We start from the raw sequence: 21599 nt of genomic DNA, 5'->3' as shown, positions 1-21599 counted from the left end.
CCTTTTATATAACATTACATGACACAACCTCGCTAAGAAGTTTCAACATGCCCGCTGCTTTGTTTACCAGGGTTCGTCCTTGCTTCTCTCGGAACACAATTAGTCAGTACAATCGGCACAGAGGTCAGACCTCCAGACAGAGCTGTTAGATTGGTGCAGTGGTCAGAAACATGACTTGTCAAGTGCTTTCAAGTGTATTCATATCTTGCTTCTTTTCTGCTCACTGCAGAGCAGAGAAATGCTTCTATTACCAGCAGCGACATTAGCCTTTGGTCAGATGTCCGGGGAAGCCAGGGGAGCTTGACAGCAATCCATGGATTTAGAAACATTGGTAAAACAGCTGTTTTAAGGGCCAGCTCCCCAGCTGGTGGAAATTGGCATCGATTCATTGAAGCCAAGAGAGCAATATCAATTTACGTCGGCTGAGAATTTGGCTTCTATTGTTCAGTTGCCTCTGGTTAGCTAACCTAATCTGATGGACTCCCCGAAGGCAGTGGTGGTGGGTTTTATTATTAACAACAGAAATTATTTCCGGCTTTTGTTTGTTTGCTTTTTTAAATTCTGAGTCACTGGGAAGAAGGTGTGTGGAAATGGGTCTGACTTTGCTCTTGGTTATTCTTGTATAAATCAGGAGCGAGCACACTGAAATCAATAGAGCTGTACTTGTGTAAAAAATATTGATCTGGGATGAAAATCAGGACCACTGTGTTTTGTTGAGTGGCGGAGTGACTTCACTTTTATACAACTTATGTGTGTGCACATGTAGAAGGGGCATTGTTTGCGTGTAGGGGGATGCACGTGTTTGTGGTTATGAGTTTCAGAGAGGAAGAAAGGAGGCAGAGGCTAATAGAGAAATAAAATGGAGCAGCAGTGTTTAAAAAGTGTTTAAAAAGGGGAGGGATAGCTCAGTGGTTTGAGCATTGGCCTGCTAAACCCAGGGTTGTGAGTTCAATCCTTGAGGGGGCCACTTGGGGATCTGGGGCAAAATCAGTACTTGGTCCTGCTAGTGAAGGCAGGGGGCTGGACTCGATGACCTTTCAAGGTCCCTTCCAGTTCTAGGAGATGGGATATCTCCATTAATTTATTTATAATTTATTTAAAACAGCTGAGATGCTAGCCTGTTTAATCAAAGGATTGCAAGAAAGGTGCAGCAGATTGTCGTTTTCAGTCAGTCACTCACTCACTACATAGTAATTTCATCACATTAGGAGGACACCGTGGATTTTAAAAATCACTCCCCTCCTCCTCATCCAGTCAAATGTATTTTTATTTCACAAAATGCACTTAAGACCCATTTGCTTAGACCAGCCACATGGCCCAAAATGTCAGCAACAGGATTAAAACACAGTGCTGTGTATGGTGAATGCTGTGCAGAAGTTCTTGTTAAGGCTCAAAGTTTCTCTATGTTAAAACGGGCAGGGAACGTTCTGTGGGTTGTGAATATCGATGGGTCGGACTTCAAAGGCACAAAGGGCAGTTAACTCCCCAGGGCCTATTGAAAGTCAAGGGGAGTTTGGTGTTTTTTGTGCCTTTGAAAATCTCCACCCTATTGTACTTTTAAAAGCTGCCTCTCTGGGCATGTCTAGACGAGGGAAATAGCTTGTGTTTAAAAATGTGTTAGCTGGTTTTGGCCATCTCTGCGCTTTCACTCAGGTGTGATGCTCCCCTTCCCTCGCTCACACCCCCTAAGGGAGCTAAGGGGAGCAGGAACAGATGGACGGAAAGGCCTGCTGTTGCATGCAGTTTGGTGCCCTGGATTTACTCGAGGAGGGGAATCAAGGCTGAGATGCAAACCGGCAGATATCACGGTATCAAATGGTTTATGATATCATTTGCCAGCGCCTCTATCTGCTACCAAGTCTTCAAATGTCAAAGTCAGTCAGGAGCAGGGATGCAGGTGATGAGAACAGGTGGGTTACGCTAGCCTCCTGGGTCCCACTAATTCATAGGAACTAGAGGGGAATCAGTTAACGAGAGTAATGGATCCCAGCTCCTGCGATGGGTGCCTGTAACTGAGAGAGGGGGAGGGAGGAGCCCCGTTGTGCCCTTGATTTTTGCAGTCGGAGCTAACCTTAACGACAGCCCGCCTTCAGTGTTGCCTTCACTCGGGACTTCTGAAGCCGTGGCAGATGTTTAAAATAAAATGAGTGTCTTCTCTAATGACATTAGGCTCCGTATCTGCCATATAAACAGTCACTCTGCCTTTCCTGGGTAAAAGAACCAACACTTTCTTAACCCCCTATACATGTAGAGCTAATGGCATCTACCCTGTGGGCAAGACTCAGAGCAAAATCCTCAGGTGGCGTAAATCAGGCTGGTTCCATTCGCTTCAGTGGGGCAATGAAAACTTACCCCAGCAAAGCACCCAGCCCTTCTCCCTGATGACCAGATAAACCTCACACGCTCACAGGTTAAAGAGGTTCACAAGCGAATTTGGTTTATGAACAAGTCAATAGCCAATTAAAGCCGGACTGGGTTGAAGACACCTCTCCACCTGACCTTTCTTCAGGGGTTTCAGGGCTCATGCTTCTGTTTCCTTTGGCGTAACTCCTTTCCAGCCCTGCAACAGCAGAGATCCACGTGCTCCTGTGAACACTGACACGCAGTTAAATTATCGCTTCCAGGCCTGCCTTAAACCCATCAGAGCCAAGACTGAGACTTCATCCTTAACTCACCTCCTTGGCATCAACGCATCAAAAGATGGGGAAGGCCAATTAAACCTTGTTGACTCCAACTCCCAGCTTGGGCCAGGTGTGTTCCCTACAGGCTGTTCTCTCTTCAGGCTTTGCCCAGTCTAGTTTTCAAACAATTCAAGTAATGTGGCTTCCACCCCCCCGCCCTACCCCACCCTTGGGGGGTCTATTCCACAGTCTAACTCTTAGGAAACACTTCCTTGATATTAAACCTCTGCTGAGTTCCATCCTATCACCCTGGTGTTTACCCCTTTGTTGCACTCTTGGCAGGTCCCCTACTTCTTTGATGGTTTACACCCTTTGTGCAGTAGCAAATAGCTATGTCTTCCTCCACTTAGTCTTCATGTGGACAAGCAAGATGCATTCAGAATGTAGAGCTTTTCATCTTTGCTCCCAAATCAGTCCCTTTGGGCCTTATCTGGACCCCGTTGCCACAATACCCGAGCACCTCACAGGTTTTAGTGGATTTAACCTCATAACCCCCCTGTGAGGCAGGGCAGTGCTAGCCACCCCATTTTACAAGTGGAGAACTGAGGTACAGGCAGACTAACTGGCTTGCCCAAGGAAGTCTGTGACCGAGCGGGGAATTGAATTCAGCCCTCTCAAACCCCGGTCTAGTGACGGGAGTGGGGCAGACAGGCCCTAGACTGGCAAGGAGAGGGTTAATGAGAGCCCATGGACTGGACAGCTAGACTACGGCAGGTGTCAGGTGCAGAGAGGGGAGTTAATTGGACCTCGCCTAGGTCAGGGCTGACCAGAAAGGAAAGCAGTGTTCTGCTTCTTCTGAGGGGAGAGAAACCTAGTTGCAGCTCAGAGACTGAGGTAGCTTGCTGCTTAAATGCACTGTCATGACTGGACCCAGGGAGACCAGCTAAAGTACTAGTTATTTGAAGACAAGTCCTGAATATCAGGGCCCTGCTGAAGGTTCATTGGATGACCCTGTTTTGAGCTGCGTTTGGGTTTTTTTCCCATGATTTCTTTTGGACCTTAACATCCCAGAAGTGGAAGGACTAAATCGTGCCTTGGCCAATGCTACATTGGATCTCGCACAGGACAGCGACCTACCAGCGGAGACCCATGTCTGGGTGAGTTGTATTGTGAGGGGCCACAAGGATGTACCACAGAAACGAACCTCTCGCAGCCGCCTAACCACTGGACTAGCCTTCCTCTCCAAGCAGGATGTTCTCTGGTTACCCTCTGTATGGCTGGCATTGTCTGGGTCCCACGGTGCCCAGAATTGAAGATAGTATCTGGGGAAACTTAACTAGGCACCAGTCTGGCAAACGCTTCTGCATGTGCTCACAAGTTAAACATGTGCCCAAGTGTTGGTGGGATCGTGGTCTTAATTCTGACCAAGACCTCAGAACTTCCAGTGGGAGTTTCACCACAAGGCAGGGGGAGAGAGACCCATGCACTAAATTCTCCCCTGTCTCTCCTGAAAGAGAACTATTGAATCGCTTTCCAGAACCAGTATATGTTCCTCTCTCCCAATCCTGGAGCCCTTACTGAGCCTTCCAGCATCATAGGAAGTGAAAAGTGAAGTTGTGCATGAAAGAGGTGGGATGGGGAGCAGCAGAATTGCCAAAAATAATGGAACAAGAGAAACTATAGAAACAGCACTTATTTAAAAAAGCTGTAAAACAAATCATTGTTACCTAGTGACTCCGTATCTGCATGGTTTCGATTTTGTGTACGCAGTTTTTATAGGATCCTTCAGAATGGTAATATTGTGTTTTCCAGCTTTGGCTAACATTTTCCCTCCCTAGTTATACTATAGGTATTATTTTTCTCAATTTTTGACTAGACCAGGAGGGGAAAGGTTAATGAACACCTGCTGTGTTACTGTTACATTCATTGAACATGTTTAGAAACTTTTCGGCCACATTAGTTCTTTGGGGTATATTAGGTCTCCCCCTGACAAGAATAGGGGCTTTAAATCATATGATCTCCCAGCAAAATATATATATATTATGAGCCAAGTGAGAGTTCGGGGGTTGTATGCTGAAATAAGGATTCAATTTAGAAAGTAAAAAGGAGAATGGTTGTGTTTTGTTAATTACATGCCTACCAATTATGACAAACATTTATAGAGAGATCTATTGTGTAGTGCTCAAACCTTTCTGGATCAATATGTTTATAACAACTGATTGGTCATGAATATTGCAACTAGTTCCATCTAACTTTTAGATTTTATGAGCAAGGTATGTGTCTTGTTTAAAGCTGCAACTGGCTATTAAACATGCTGACTAATAAGATAAAGTCATTTGAATTATTTAATTAATCATTAAAAAAATTTCTTTTATACTTTCAAATCTACGGGCCCAGAAGGGTGTTGGCTGGACAGAGTAGTGGAACTGGAAGGCAGGACTCCTGGGTTCTATTTTCAGACCTGTCTCTGAGAAGCTCTGTGACTTTGGGCAAGTCACTTGGCCTCTGTGTACCTTCGTTTCCCTGTTTGTAAAATGAGGAGAATGATACGCCCCCCTGGTGATGTAGGTCAGAATGAAGCTTAAATAATTAGGACTTGTGAAGTGCTTTGAGATACTTGGCTAACAGGCTTTATGGGACGGTAAATTATTGTTAATAGATGCATCAGTTTGTACCATAGATTCTTATTATGGAGGTCCCGTTTGTGGCTCCTTAGTTAAGTCTGAGTCTATGGATACAGCAATAGAAAATGCATAGCAGGGAATGATCTTACATTGTCCCCAGCGAGGAACAGACAGGATGGCACCTGCAAGCCTTTTCCAGACGTGATTCTGTGTTAGGAAAGGATTTTCCCTAGGATTCTGTTCGTTATGGGGTTATAGACTTTCCCTGAAACATGAGGTACTAGCCACTGCCACATACATGAGACAAACCTATAAGGGCCATTGGTCTGATCTGGTCTGGCAGTGACTGTGTATTGGTCCATAGGATCTGTCACATATTTGTAAAAGCTCAGTAAATCTGCTTCAGATTGCGATGTTTTGCTAGACTGCAGTTCTTGTGAAATAAAATCCACTCCAGCAGATCAATAGGACTTCCACCATTTTTCATCTTCCCTCTTTCTCCAGTTGGAGACCGCAACCCAATGGCCAGGAGAAAGATGGAGTGGGTTCTCATCACCTCCAGAAATGAGGCCCAAGCGATGTCTCAGAGATAGCACCCAAAAAATGGAGGCACCCAAAATCAGAGGCCATTCTAGCAAATTGTGGGCTCAGTGCCTGCATCATGGAGTATGGGGGAGACATTAACAAGACCACACATTAGAAATTGGGCGAGGGGGGGGGTAGGAGGAATGAAGTGCTCAAGATATAAAACTTCCTGGGAGCAGGCTGCTGCTACCAGGCCAAACGATCCCACGCAGATGGCTGAGAGATAAACGATGCCATCTTTTTACTGTAGTGGTTCAGTCATAATTTCTAAAAGACATTTATTAGACTCAGTCTCTTCCCTTTTCTCAGGAACTGCAACTCCTTGGGCGCAGGGAACTGCAACAAGCAAGGTAGAAAGAGGAACCCGATGTTAATAATGAGACCAGTGCCCAAAACCCCATCTATTCCTCTCCTCCAATTTTCTCCAGTGACAATTTATAGGTTAGTTTGATGCTTGAATAGCTGTGTCTCTCCAGTAATATGTATTCTCCGTAAGTATTCCCTGCTGTGGCATATCCTAAGAGAACTCCATCAAATAATTATCTTCCCTTTTATTTATTCACAGTCTTTTCACTCGATCTGCATCACTATAAAATATTCCAATGGTTTCCTCTTAGTACAGAGCCTTCCTGCGCTTGTAAAGTGTATTTATGTACAGTATTAAATCCACACTATGTGACTCTATATCTTGGCACTTTCCTCATTTGATGCCACTGCCGGGGCTGGCCCCAGCCACCTTCCATCTCGGCGATAATACTCTGTATAATTAGCACATGCACCAAATCTGTTTCAGTTACACTTAGGTAGTGGCATAAATAAAAATTATATACGAGTTTGCACTTTTCCCCCCAGATCCCAAAGTCCTTTGCAAACATGCATTAAAGAAGCTCCCTGGAAGAGGAAGTTAGCATGATTATGTTTATTTTTACAGAGAAGGGAAGTGATTTGCCCAAAACTACAAAGTATCCCAATGGTAGACTAAGGAATAGAGGCCAGGTCTCCTGAGTCCCTGTGCTCCATGCTAAGGACTAACCCATCCCAAGCTGCTAAGTTCCCAGTGTTGGATATCAGCTCTCCTGTGCCATCCATCCCTGAGGTTTTGTGCTCTTCTCTGAGATCCTTTAAAATGCAGAGGTCCCAGCTGTGATGCCACTGAAGAGTAATCAAGTTTAGGTAGAAGTGCAGGGAGCTATTGACCACATGAATAAGCACTGGTGGGTGTAATGGAAAACTAAAAAAAAAACCCTTTCCTAACCTGCCCCTTGACATGGGGAAAACCAAACTTGAATAAGCCATGCTGATTTTTATGCAAGACTCAGAGCAGGGGTCCCCAGCACAACTACCTAGTACCCGTTGTGTGTTAATGTTGTGATTATATGGTCCGTGGAAAAATGAAAGAGTTTGATTCCACTGGCTCTTGTATAATTCTTTCCAGCACTACAAAGTGGTGCATAATGCTACCAAGTCAGAATGGCCACGTTTCACAGCTTCTGTGAATGGGAGCTAAAAGGAAGCACAAGAAGCAGGTCTTGGAGACTTGGGCTCCTCTTGTATGTACCTGGTGGCCAAGGAGTTACCGCGTGTCGGCTTTCCCAAAGGAGCATCCTTTTCTGTCGACATGGCCAGCGGGTAGCTTGGTCTGCAGAGAGTGATGTAAGAAGTGCTCCAAAGCGACGAACACCACAGAGGCAGTCACCAGAGTGAATTCTTCCCAGAAATGTTTAAAAATGTGAAGAACCAGCATGAGCTATATGTTCCAGCTCGCTCTTTACTAATGGACTAGAACATCAAAACCTGGGTATTATTCCTAGGATACTATTTGCTCAGCAATAGGAAAGAAGCACAGGATGGCGTTCAGTGGCAGGTCAGCGCGGCTGAGAAACTTCCAAACACAGGGGGGCAGCTTGGCCAGACTTAGCTGATTTAGGCCTGAGTAGCAAACGTTGGAACTTCTGGGAGGTCTTGAATCCTTGGTTTAGGCTCATGCCTGTTGTTTTGGATTTCAACAGCATGCGTCGCTGTCTGACCTGTCTGCGCACCCCATAAGCTTCGCAGCCTGCCTTGTAAGGTAGGTCTCTGTTGTTGTGTTACTTTTACAGAAGGGGAAACTGAGGCACCGCAGGGGGGCAATGACTTGCCCTGGGTCATAAAGGGAGTCTGTGGTACACCTGAGAAATGAACCCAGAGACTCCAACTCACCTCTGAATTCTTAGTTCTTTATAGTTATTCAGAATCCAGGGTTGAATAGGAACAACAAAGCTGATAAGTGCTGAACTGCCCAGAGGCCAGAGGAGCTTCTCTGAGCTTCCACAGTTGCTCCCTCCCGCCCAAATTCTGCAGCTAGATATCCCACTCAATACCATAAAACACCCAAACCTTTGAACTCCAGAGTGAGCTAGGTTGTATTGGGCGGGGTTAAGATGTGGTTAGGGTATTGGGCCTGTTCTCTGCAGTCAATGCCTTGTTCTGCCACAGTCTTCCTATGTGAACTTGGGCAAGTAACTTAGAGCAAGATTTTGCAACCATTATTCATGCTGGTGAGCAGTTACACACACAAATAGTCCAAATGATATCCATGAGATTGCTCAGAATAGTGTCCCCATAACATGAATAAAGGCTCCAGTCTAGCCCTTAATCTCTCTGTGTACTAGGGGATAATTACAGCAGGTCAGGAAATCAGATTTTTCACAGGGAAAAAAAATATTTTTCATTGAAAAATTTTCCGCTGCCAAAAATCAAAATATTTTCAGATTTTGTTGTTGAAAATGATTTTTTTTTTCCACAAAACATTTTGATGAAGCCCCATTGTTCTGCAAAAAGTTTTTTTTTTAATCAGATTTCAACAATCTCTAGTAATAATACTTTCCTACCTCATAGATAAATCCCTTAATGTATGTGGCACACTAAATACTATGGTGATATTAGCCATAACAACCCCCTACATAAAAAGTCATCAGCCCAAGTCTTATTGTCTGATTATACCTTGAGGCAATGGCAGCTGCTCTTACTCATTTTCATGGGTGCCACATACACCAAGGAAATATTTTCATTGCTCTCCCTTCTTAAATTCTTTCATTCACTCACAGAAGTTCCAGCTTTTACAGATGTTGTTGCTTCTGGGAGTGATTGAAAGGAATAATAAATTATGATTTCCCCTTCTCGCCTAGTATGCAGTGTGCCCCAGAGATGAGACAGCTATTGGGATTACAGTGGCGCACGCTGGACAATTTAATCGCAGCTCCGGTCTTGCAGAAACAGATGTATTCACAAGGAACTCTGTCCATAGCGTGCAGGCTAAAGATGGATCCCAAACTCAAGCAGATTTTGCCAGAGGTTCCCAGGTGATGCCGATGATGGGTTTTGGGAATGCATCCCAAAGGAATCAAATAACATCATGCCTCAGCTGCAGGCATGTCGGTGGAAGATGGCCCTTAATGATAACATCCCACAGACTCGACCCAGGCTGCTTATGGTGAGGCCAACAGACATGGGATGCTCCTGGAAGTGGAATGAAGCCTTGCCGGTCAGTTGCCCATCCAGGGAAACTCTCAGCTCTTCACCGTGAAGCTGCTAGTGCTATGCTTAACAGAGCAGGGCCTGAGAAGTATCCCTAGCAAGCAGCAGACAATGACACCTGTCAGGGCCGTGTCCATCCCTGGGAGTTTCCCTTGAGAGAACAAATACATACAAAACCTCCAGTCTGCTCTGGCCAACCATAAGAGCAAGCACCCCTCTGTCCTCTGCTGTCTCCCTCCCCACACACACACACAGGTGCCAACTTCCTCCCCCAGGCAAGTGTGCATCATATTGTATGGCCAATGATGGAGTAACATCTCTGGTCTACATGCATCCGACGAAGTGGGCATTCACCCACGAAAGCTTATGCTCCAATACATCTGTTAGTCTTAAAGGTGCCACAGGGCTCTCTGTTGCTTTCTCCCAGGTCTAGTGTGTTCTGTCTGTGGCACTCCTGAACACAGAGCCCGGGGAGCTGGTGCACAATCCTGGTGCACAGGTTAGGTAACACAGATGGGCTTTGTAGGCTACAGTCATGACTGCAAATGGTCCAGGGAGGGGTCTGCCACGGTTAACTACCTGACTGTTTAAACAGAGCAGGGCTGGGGGAAACTAGCCCTGCTCATCTCCTTGCTTCAGGCCAGCTGGGTGCATCCTCGCCCTGGGGGGAGTGCACATGGGACAGAAGCAGGGACGTGGCTCAGAGTCCACAACGGGCGCACTCAGGGAGCCAGAACCATGGGAGTGCTGGGGGTGACTCTCCTCTTTCTGGCTCCGTGGACGGAAGCCAAGGGGTATGCCAGCTACTGGCCTTGACTCCGTCGCCTGCACGTGAAGGGAGATAGAAGGGAAAGCCAGCCTTCATCACCTTGTCTGGAGAAACAGAGGCAGAGAAGCTTGCCCATTAGGAGCTGGCAATCCAGCGGTTTGCAGCAGTAAAAGGGGGAGCGGACCGTGAGAAGCAAGAAAAAGCTGGTAAGGCAAATGCTGTCTGATGTCCTTATTCCAAGGTGAGATCCAATTCCACACTGAACGTAGACTCAGGGACTGTCCATCTTTTCCCGAGATATGGGGATTTAAAGCAGGGTTCCTGGCACCATGTGCCTGAGCTTCTAATGACTTGGTCTGGCTACCTGGGTCCCAGCACCCAGGTACGTGGTATAGGTTCCTCTGAAATTACAGCAGCCAGGAACAATGAGGCCATACCCAGAGCCAGAGAGATGGCAGCCACACCAAAGCTCAGGGCCAGCCATCTTAACCCTCACCTACGGCTTAAAGCAAGGGCATGACCCATTTAAACACTGGCATCACGCAGCCCAGACAGATCACGTCACTGAAAGGGGGAAAAATCTCCTTTGTCTTGTCTCATGAGGGTTTGCTGCTTGGGTGTTCTGCGGATGGCCCATTAAGGGCAGGGCATAAGCGGATGGAAGGAGAGTCTAAAAAAAAATTCGAGAGCAGCTTGTTGTGTGTAAAATAAGTGATTTGATTGGACGCATGAGTCAGTGAGAACGTGGCAGTTTTCTAACTGGATGAGATCAGGATTCATCCGTCCTCTGACCAACAGCTGCTTCTGAAGAAGGCACAAGAAACCCTGCAGTTATGGGAGAACTGCTCTCCAGGGAAAAGTCTCTTCCTAACCCCCATCGGGTAGCAACTGGGTAATGCCCTGAAGCTGGAGGGTTTTATACCCATTCCAAAAGTCTTGTTTGTTTATCTTTTTAAATCTTAACTATTATAACTCTGGATATTCTGGTCTTTAATTGACTTCAGTAGGCTGTGGCTCAGCGTTGTCACTCACAGCATCTGCAAATAGCTCTATAAAATCCCGCTTCTGAAAGGCAGAGTAGGTAATCGCATGCGCGTGCACTGTGCCCAGGTGCACAGATGCCCATTTGCAGGCATGACAGAGTCACATGTAAGTGGCTGTGGCTGCAACTTAACTGCCTGTGTTTAAAAATTGTAGCCCGTCATGACGCTTTGAATTTCAGCAGCACTTGTGAGAGGAGGAGCTCTTCCACTCTTTGGGGCTGCAAGAGGCCGAAACATTCTCCACTTGTAATATTGCTTGCACTACTCTTTTAAAGTGGTGTGAAAACTTGGTCAGCTGCTCAGTGCTTGATTTTTATGCCATGGGGGGGTTATTTGGGTGCCGCACTTTGATCGCTGCTCGTTAATAACATTGAGTTATGGAAAAAAATAGCAGCAACAGTTCAGAATTGGTGCTTTTACTTGAAGCCCTCTCATTGTTCTGCCTCTAGTCAGGTTGGCTCAGGCCCGGAGAGATCTTTAAAGAGAATGCTCCCGGCATAGGGAGATGTCTAAGGAAAAGAAATGTTTATGCTGACGACAATGATGCTTACACCCATTTGGACCCAATGGATCTTTAAGTGGCTTAATATGAAATCATTGAGCGAACTCCCTAGCAAGGGTTAACTGTGGGTATAAAATTGATTGCGATTTTAGTAATTCAGTATAATCACAGTCTACCAGCAGGTTGCTTTTCCAGCAGGAGGGTTTGGAATTATTTTCTGGAGTTTGCAATATAGAACTTAAATTAAGCCTCAGAAGTCAGAGGAGCTCTGCTGCATCTCTAATGTGGTGCTAAATTCTCAGCAGCACATTCTTTGTATTAAAGTCTTTGCTAGCAATTAGGTTCATTAACTATCACAATACCTTATTTATTACTCGGCATGCCATATGGTTTCCCAGCTAAAGAATGGCACCCGTTCTAGCACAGACCATTTGGCATCATAAAAATGTTAACAAATAATGTTATGGCTCTCAAGGGCAAAAGGGCTCGCTGGGTTGCAGGTCTGAATGGCAGGAGAGAATATGAAAACATTTTTCTTCTATAGCGAAATAAAGAATTCCTCCAGACAGAAGTATTCAAAGAATATAACACTTGCATAACACAAATGGGAGTTTTATACATGCCTATAATAGCTATGTCAATATTTGCAGTTGGCAATGCTCTCACTCATCACCTTTCCTCTCCCCCATTTATTTCTCCTCCCTCTTCCTAGGAAGCTGTTTAAGAGAAACAAACCAGGAGGATCCAGGTCCCAAGATGCAGAAGATTGGAAGGCAGAGCTTAGGGTGACCAGACAGCAAGTGTGAAAAATCGGGACGGGGGTGGGGGGTAATAGGACCCTATATAAGAAAAAGACCCAAAAATCGGGACTGTCCCTATAAAATCGGGACATCTGGTCACCCTAGCTGGAGATTTACTAAAGTTCAAATGCTTCTTTGCAACTGGCTTGGGAATGACTTCTCCCCACCACCCCCATTCCTCTTCTTGTGAAAGCTCTTCCTATTTTGACGAGGAAATGGATTTGGTCAGCTCACTAGCAGAAATCAAGTGGCGGGGGGGAGGGGGGTAGGAGAGGGAGGGAGAGAGAGATATGATCTTGAAAGAGAAGTGTTTGATTTTGTCTCTTCCTTCCTCCCCTTCCCATCACGTATTTTTTTAACTCCTTGGAGGTTTTTGCATCTCTTGCTTCATACATGTTCAGGGCTCTGGAGGCAGAATTTATTTCTCACAGTCTGGTTTAAATATATATATCTATTGCTTTAAATCTCAATTGCAGATGACCCTGGTTTTGTGGCCCACAAACACACTTCGATGGGCGAGTGCATGTGCAAAACTACCTTTGAATGGGACTTTGCTATGGGTGAGAATGTTCATAATATGCAGTTCCGATTTGTAACAATCCAACCTTTGTCCCAGCCAAAGGAATTGTGGCCCTGGTATCGAAGCACTTTGGATGATGATATTCACCCTCCGTAATGATAGGGTCTGTAAAGTTCTGAGCCTTCTTCACTCAAACATCCAACAGGCAACAGCTGGCTCAGGGCCTTGTTAATGGAACAGAGAGCTTTTCACCTCTAGGTCACTGGCTCAGCTGTGACCCAGGCAGTAGAGAATAAAAGACTTGCAATCTGACAGCTATTCAGTGGCCTTTGGGGAAAAAGCTCGCATCTCAGTTCAGTTCCTAGTGTCAATGTCACAAAAACTGCCATCACGGTTGATCCTCTTGTTGGCAGTCTCATCAGAAAGGCTAAGGATTAAAAGGCTCTTGGAGATTAACATTCTCTCTTGCCATTATAGGTGCTCCTTCCTGGCCTGGGGTGTAACATACCCACAGGGGGTGAGGTGAGGTGCCCTGATACACCTATTCTGTGGATATTCTCCAGGACTGTCAGTCTGGGGATTTGATGCACTCTTAGAAGGAAAAACACGTGAAGGAGGATGCTGATAAAGTGTAATTTAAGTTATGATAATAATTCAAGATTAAATTGGATGTTTCTCTGTCTTCAGTCTTCCCAGATTTACTGGAAATGGTGACCACCTCAGTAACCATTACCTGTCAGCATCTATGATTGTCTCGTTGATCCCTCATGCTGTAGTCTCCTCTCTCCTAGGTATTCAGAAGATACTGATCCAGGAAAGGACATCATCACAGACTGAGAGTGACATGGTACCATGAGCAGCAGGGACACTGACTCAACCAGATATGCCAGTTTCAGTGATGGGCCTTCCAGGACTGGTGAGAAAAATACGGTGGTTTGCAGTCCCAGGTAACCCCAGCAAGAGCCTTGCGTTGGGAAATACACACTTTGTTTTTGAACTGGGTTCGTTTCCATACTTCTCAGGATGTTCCTAATGTAAATGCCCCACTTTGTTAGGAGTGGGGGCACCATCCAAGATCCCAGAGACACTTACTGAAATTCCATGCAGAGACTTGTCTTCTCTTGCTAAGAGTTCAACTCATTTGGGGGCTGGGGACTTCTCTCCTCCTGCTTAGACTACATTTAACCTGCAGTTGCTGTAACTCCCCCTCTATGACAGAACCTGACCCAGTTCCCACTGATGTCAGTGGAAGGACATGGATCATACAGATGTCAGTAATTAAATATGTTCCCATCACAGATCCCCAGGAAGTGAGGCACTACTGTGAGTGAGTGGAACAGGGCTGATGCCATCTGGCATGGCCAGAGCAATTGTGGCACCCAACAGCAATGTTTAACAATAACTCCTTATGTGGATATAGTACTGTTCATCCAAGAGGACTGAACACTATGGGGCTAATAAACTTCTTCTGAGATACATGATCTGAGCTGGAATATTACAGCTAACAGCTCTATTCCTGCAGAAGGCATCTTTATGTGACCACAGCCACTCAGAGCTTCAGTTTCCTATTTCATCTGAAAAATGGCATATCTAGCAGCCGAGGACCCCACTACCCTTACCAGCCTGGGGCATTGGTTTCAGCAGTGACTCAAAGAAAGAATGATCTTCTATTGAATTCACCAACCCAACTTGTGACACCTGGGTTTTATTTGGAGGTCTCTTGTACAAGTTGCAACCAGCCCCAATCATGTTTAGTTATTGCATCTGATTAGATCACCGCCCAAGGAGATAAGGCATGCTGCAATTAGATAATAAATATGGTGATGCACATTCTAGGCAAGCCTTAGCTATACAGAGCATGCTCACCTCTTATTCCAGTGAACAGGAACAATCATGTTTCCATTTAATTCTTATATAAGTAAGTGTGTGTAAGCAGTGGCTCCTGTTGTTAAAATGATATTTCAGGCCATAGACGTGAAGAGGCCAGTGCTCTCCTATGGATATTTTGCTTTTTCTTGCTGATCTCTTTACTTCTTATTTCTGAAACTTTTTATTTCCATTTTTGGTTCTTTACCAAAGGTTACCCACCGCCCACAAGGTGGGACATTCTGGGTGATCAGGTATCTCTGGGAGTGAGAATAAGCAGCCCACAAAACACTAAAAGACAGGAGCAAGGGGTGTGATGGGCAAGGGTTTATTCTTAGATTCATTGATTTTTAAGGTGAGAGGGGACCAGTGTGACCTCCTGCATAACACAAACATAGAACCTCACACAGCGATTCCTGCATCCAGCCCCACAGCTTGTGGGTGGACTAGAATGTATCTTTTGGAAAAACATCCCATCTTGATTTAAAGATGCCAAGCAATGATGAATTCACCACATCCCTTGGTACTTTGTTCCAATGGCTAACTACCCTCACTGTTGAAACTCTGAGCCTTATTTCCTTGCTGAATTTCCGTTTTCTATAGCATTGACCTCAGAGAGGGACAGACTTCCCAATTTCTATTTTTATGCAATGAAACCGCTTCTGCATCCTAAAGCAATTAACAGTTTTGTGACCTCACATGCAGCTTGAGGACGTGGTGGTGCAGCAACCAACTGAAAAGGTGGCGGTGATAAGAACATAAGAATGGCTGTACTGTGTCAGACCAAAGGTCCATCCAGCCCAGTATCCTGTCTTCCACCAGTGACCAATGCCAGGTGTCCCAGAGGGAGTGAACAGGTAATGATCAAGTGATCTCTCTCCTGCCATCCATCTCCACCCTCTGACAAAGAGAGGCTAAGGACACCATTCCTTACCCATCCTGGCTAATAGCCATGAATGGACTTAAACACCATGAATTTATCTAGTTCTCTTTTAACCCCTCTTATAGTCCTAGCCTTCACAACCTCCTCAGGCAAGGAGTTCCACAGGTTGACTGTGTGCTGTGTGAAGAAGAACTTCCTTTTATTTGTTTTAAACCTGCTGCCCAATAAGCAAGAACAAAATACATACACACACAGGAGCTACTTTTCAGGAACATTACACATAGGTTCAAGATGAGCTGAAGAGGATTTTTGTAACTGGGCGTAGAGGCTAGAAATTAATGTCACTCGACTGGGCCTTGCACTTTATCTATATTTAGCCCTGTAACCAAAATCCTCCTAGATAGCAGCATTGAGGATGATTCCTGTCTGGACGGAAACAATGCTGTTAGTCAGTAGTGTGTGGAGCTTTTAGAACTTCTCAGACTAAGAACCAAGTGTTTGAAAGTGATGCACAAGGTAGAAATTGTGGGGTTATTTCCCAACCCGGCTCTGTGCAGGGAACTTCACGAGGGCATTCCACGTATGCCTGATAGTAGCATATGGCCCTGTGTTAAAGTGCACAGGCCCAGGGCTAGAGGAATGGATGGTCAGATTGCAAACCCAGCCCCCCTCAGATCCAATCAAATGCAGTGTTTTGGAGGGAAGGGCTGGTCAACCTAATAGAGGTCCCTTGAGGAAGGGAAGCCTGAAATTATCTTCTCCTGCCCCCTGCTGGAAAACTGTATTTTAAGGATTGCGCTTAAGCGACAGGACTGATGGGTGCTGGGAAAGGCTGTAGTCTACCAATCTGAACAATTTACTGGGAGTCAGGGCAATGGAGTCTTAATCCTGGGGCTCTTCCACTCATGGGCTAGCTGACCCCAGGCAATCGATTCACCTCCGTACTGCAGGGGAGTTTATTCAATTCATTTATTATTGGGCAGGGCAGATCCACCACCCCAGACAGGAAGGGGTTAAAGAGCTCCAACCTGGCACACTTGGTGAATCCCATCAAGCCTGGAGAGGGTCCTTACAAGGGAGCCTCCCAGTTCAACTGGGGGCAGGTGGCACTTTGAGGGAAGTAAGGCTGATACTCCTCAGCCAGGGGAAGCCGCCTGGGAGCCTGGACCAGGTAGGCACTCTTGGAAGGGAGAGAGGCCAGTTCTCTTCTCTTTTGCTTGTCTTCCCTGAAGGCCCTGGAGTCTGCCCCTGTGGGGCTACTTTACCTGCCCTGTGAGGGAGCCAGATGACCTGAACGGCCCATGCTGGAGGCCTGTGCTCTGGACTTTGAGACAAGAGTGACACCCACCCTCTCTCCAAGGGGACACCAGAGAGGTATAACCAACTACAACTGTCCTGTATTTATTGGTGGGGATTAGTCAGCCCCCACAAAGCATTTCTGGCAGGCCTCTTGTAACCATGTAAACCAACAGTAGGGGTACAACTTTCAAAAGCACCAAGGCTCAGATCCTCCAAGATATTTAGGTACCTGACTCACATTGAAATCAACTCACCTAAGGGGGTTGGGCACCTAAATCCATTGGAGTAGCTGAGCCTTAGGAATCTAAGCCCTGTTTTCCAAAGTGATTCAGGCACTTCAGAACCACATCTCCTTGAGAGTCAGAGGGGTAGCCGTGTTAGTCTGTATCCACAAAAACAACAAGAAGTCCAGTGGCACCTTAAAGACTAACAGATTTATTTGGGCATAAGCAAATCTTTCAGGTGCCACCGGACTCCTCATTGTTTTTGTGGGATTTAGCATTACCTCCCATTAGGTGCTCTTCAGAATATTATCCTAGATGGATTTCCTCTGCTTAAGTGTATATTCTTTCTGGGGCTTTTGTTATCATTTGCTGAATATATTATGACCTAGTATTTACTCTGGTTAACTTTGAAACTTTTCTGTGGCTTCCCCTTCCCAGTTCAATGTTTAACAACTAAACCACTGGTGTATTCTTGCACTACTAATTATCATTATTCTGGGCTGTGGCTTAAAGCTGGTTTAGTGCGTTTTCATTTCCTGACCTCTCGGTGTGAGCACACCCCTGCACTCCATCCAGATGGAAGCTGCAGGTGCCCAAGGAATGAACACAAATGCACTGAAGAGCAAAAAATACACGCTGGGCTCTTGCTACCAGTGCATGAGCTGGCTCAGTTGTTGTCAGCAACCGCTAGAGGTCAGCAGGAGTTGCTGAGATAAGGGCCCTAGCTTGTCTGGAGTGAGTTTTCACTGCAGAATGCAAGGAGAGCATCTAATATTTCTCATGATTCTTTGTTCTGAGCTTGATTTGGCTTCTAGCACAAGCCAGGCTATTGGCTTTGAGGAGGAAGAGGGCAGGACTTGGAAATCCAAAGAAGGGGGAGAAAAGTGAACCCTTTTTAATGTGACTTTTTAAGTAAGAAGTAAATAAAGTGAACTTCCCCTCTAAGGAGAAGCAGGTATTTGTTCTTGGACTTTGTATTTAGTCACTTTAAAGATGACGGAAATGGAAGACCAGAGCCTGAGCTAGTGCTGATGGCGTAGGTCCTGCTGAGGTCAATACAGCCATGTCAATTTATGCTAGTTGATGATCTGGCCCTATTTGTGCCCATTGAGCTGGGCTGAATGGACACCAGCTCCAGTGTTTCTTACCTGGAGCTGAACTCGAGCTTTGCTATAAGCTGATTCTTCAGCATGCGACTTTGAAAGCCCCTAGGGCTGTTGTCAGGCCTTCTTTATCCCTCATCCCCACCCCCTCCCCAAAGTTAAAACTCTTTAATGTGCTGAATGGGGTGAAAGATGCTGGCTGGACAGCCCTTGAGACTGAAGTCCTCTGTTTATCTACCAAACAAATACAGCATAGTGAGCAGTAAGGAGAACTTCCCCCAGTACCCTGCCAATGGGCCACTATGCATGCCTTATTCATCCCTGAGCATCTCTACCGAGTTATCCTGAGGGGTCCAGCTGTGATGCTGATACCTATCCATTAAGAACTGGGCTGAAATTAGACAGCGCTTAGTCAGGGATGGGGCCCCTATCATGCTTGGCCCTGGAACATGTCATGAAAAGACAGCTTCTGCTCCAAAGAGTTTACAATCTAATCACCAACTTGTTTCACGCCGGCCATTGGAAACCAGTCAGATGTGGGAAACTTTTATTCACGGGGATCCTGGCCTCTTACCACATAGCTCGTTGGCAAGCCCTTGAGCCATGTGGCTCTCCATTGCCACCTGATTTGGAGTCAGGGTTACGCTTTTTAAGCCCAGCCCCAGCTGGTCATTTTTAAACTCCTTTTATGCTCGGCTCAGTCTGTCCCTCATGATGCCGGTTGCAATTCTGCCTTCATAAAAGGCCTTCTGCCTGGCTTCCTCCTTCGCGGCCTGTGAATGTGAGAGCTGCTTTTCCCTCCCCTCCTCATCTCAATTCATCCCAGCTAGATTCCATCTGATCTTTGCTGGATCTGCCTCTCTCATTCTCCACATCTCCAGGCTCATTCTGATTGTGTGTTCCGTTGCCCACATCAACACAGGCAGCCTGTCTGCAACCAATTATTCTCCACGCATGGCTCTGTCCCTCCTGCTCTAAGCTCTCATAATGAGCAGGGTTCCTAAAGGAGCTGCTAACAAAGAGCTTTGGCTTTTGGATTGTACTCCGCCTCAGAGGTAGATGGACAGAGTTTACCAAACCAGCGCCTGGAATTCTACGGTTCTTTTGATACGTTCAGATATGTGCCGGATGACATGGTATGCAGTAGCCTTTCCACACCAGTGAGAGGTGGTTAATTTAAAGTGGGGCTTTAAAGCTGGGAAAATCTTCCAGAGACTATGTACCCCTTTCACTAAATCCCAGTCTGCTTTTAGTGTCTTCATAATTTGCCCTGGCTCTGTTTCATGATTATCAGAAATATTGGTCTAAATTTTCAAAAGTGACTAGCAATTTTTTTTTTTTTTTTTTTTTGGCACTCATCCTCTGAACATTATGTCTCTAGTAGTTTCTCAAGTTTGGCTTCCTAAAATTGAGTCCCCACTCAATCACTAGTCACATGGGACAAGTGAGGCCATTTTTATTTTAAAGAAGAGGTTGCTCCCTTCCCATCTGGGCCATTTCCTTCATGCCACAGGATAGAACTAATGTTAAACTGGTTATATCCTATTCTTTTACATGGTTAGGCTTTGATGTCACAAAGCCCTTGTAACAAGGAGCCTGTGACTGAAGAAGCCCTGTCAAAGAGTGAAGGAGAGTGGAGTTTTGGTCAGCATCTGACAAAATTAGCATATAGGGCATCTACAGCACTAAAGATGGTTGGCTACAGAGAGCCAGGCAAGCTACTCAAGGTCAGATTATCAAAGGTAAAATTTATATTGGGATGACTAGATTGGGGAATAGATGGAAGGAAACATTCTTGCATAGAGTTTTCCTGGGTAAGAACTCATTTCTGAGGCCCAGATTTTCAAAGGTATTTAGGGCCTAAAAATTTAGCGAGATGCCTCGTGTGCTTTCCCTGTGTGCCCACCCCCCACTCACTAGATGTCTAAATGTCTTTGAAAATGTGGCTCTCAGAAACTAGTTCTTATCCAGGAAAGCTCTGCAAGAATGTTTTCCCTCCATCCGTTTCCTACTCTAGTCCAGCTATTCCACCATTGAATTGACTTGGATGCCAAACATGCAACTCACTAACTTTCCCTCCTGCATGAAAGTCAAATTTCCAAGGGCATTTTTAGGAGTAAGTTCTTCAACATGTTCCCTCCACCGCAAATGCTGACCCACTTGCAAAATTCTGCTGCTAAGTGCACAGACAAATATGTTGTGACTGATTTGGAATGCCCCAATTTCTTCCAGCCTTCAAAAGGGATTCATAAATAGCTCTTTAAAAAATAGGGTAGTTTGCAAATTGTCTTGATTTACAAATGTTATCTAAGGTTTCAGTCACTTAGGAATTTCTAAATAGATAAGATACCAAGGGTTTGTTGTATCTCCTGGCAATTATTAAGAAAATAAAATCAGTTAATATCTAACCCTGAATCCAAACTGTAATGTTAGGATGTAAACTCTTATTCAGCCTCTGTTTGGAGCTTTGGAGTTCTGTGTCCTGTGTGTAGGTTTTCAGAATAATCTTGGGGGGGGAGAAAATTCTTTGATTAAAACACAGCTGCATGTGCTGATCGAAACACTTTATATGCTGCCCAGGTTTTTGTTATGTGTGACTCAGTCACCTAGATGTTCTCTTCTGCAAGAAATCAAGCAAATAGGAGCCTATTCTGATAGAACAAATTTCCCCAGCTGTGTGTGTATCGCATGTGAAGCTGCAGTAAACAAACACAAGTGTTCCACAAATGTGGACTATTCTTGGCCGTGACAAGGAAAAGAATGGCTGATATTTGGAAAGGGGGTTCGATGGCTCAGGGAGTTGGAAATAAGATAAGAAACTTTGACTTCCTTGGGGAGGGAGGATGGTTTAGTGGTTAGACTGCTAGCCTAGAGCCCTGAATTCAATTCTTTTCCACCGATTTCCTTTGGGACCTTGGGCAAGACATGTGGGGTAAAATTTTCAAATGTGCCTAAGGTTCAAATCTTCAAAAGTATTGAGACTTCTAAACTCCCATTGAACTCAGTGATAGTTAGCTGGTTGGTCACCAGTTTGAAAGGAGTTAACCTTAGTTCGGTTCCTTGTGGACAGGTGTTCCCTGCTTATTGGTCTCCTTTTGTGGCCACAGACTGAAAGGAGGGAGAACACACCCCCTTTGCCTACAGAGTTGGTCTCTTCAGGACGGGCTTCATTATTCTGGAGGGGAATGAGGAACTGGTACTTGGAGGGGTAGGTCAGAATCCTGGGCTTGACCTGTTTGGGATA

General features: G+C 45.5%; 1 protein-coding gene across 6 annotated transcripts in view; it reads left to right on the top strand.

The window, feature by feature from the left end:
- The first annotated feature begins 260 nt into the window (after positions 1-260).
- The window catches only part of ZBTB16 (zinc finger and BTB domain containing 16), a 208702-nt gene continuing 187363 nt past the window's right edge, over positions 261-21599 (top strand). For 2 of the 6 annotated variants that reach the window (XM_054005240.1, XM_054005234.1), the window contains exons 1-9: positions 2476-2751; positions 3693-3778; positions 7840-7898; positions 8998-10321; positions 12373-12445; positions 12937-13020; positions 13772-13927; positions 15552-15703; positions 16962-17103. The gene's annotated coding sequence lies outside the window, so the exon portion shown is untranslated. Of the gene's footprint in view, positions 500-2475; positions 2752-3692; positions 3779-7839; positions 7899-8997; positions 10322-12372; positions 12446-12936; positions 13021-13771; positions 13928-15531; positions 15704-16961; positions 17104-21599 lie in introns of those variants that run through there. The other 4 variants (XM_054005235.1, XM_054005236.1, XM_054005237.1 and 1 more) reach the window with 4 other exon arrangements.

Source organism: Malaclemys terrapin, chromosome 15 (genome assembly GCF_027887155.1).
Source record: "Malaclemys terrapin pileata isolate rMalTer1 chromosome 15, rMalTer1.hap1, whole genome shotgun sequence".
In the NCBI taxonomy this organism is placed as follows: Eukaryota; Metazoa; Chordata; order Testudines; family Emydidae; genus Malaclemys; species Malaclemys terrapin.
Note: the sequence above shows the minus strand (reverse complement) of the source record. Positions and strands in the feature narration are given on the sequence as shown.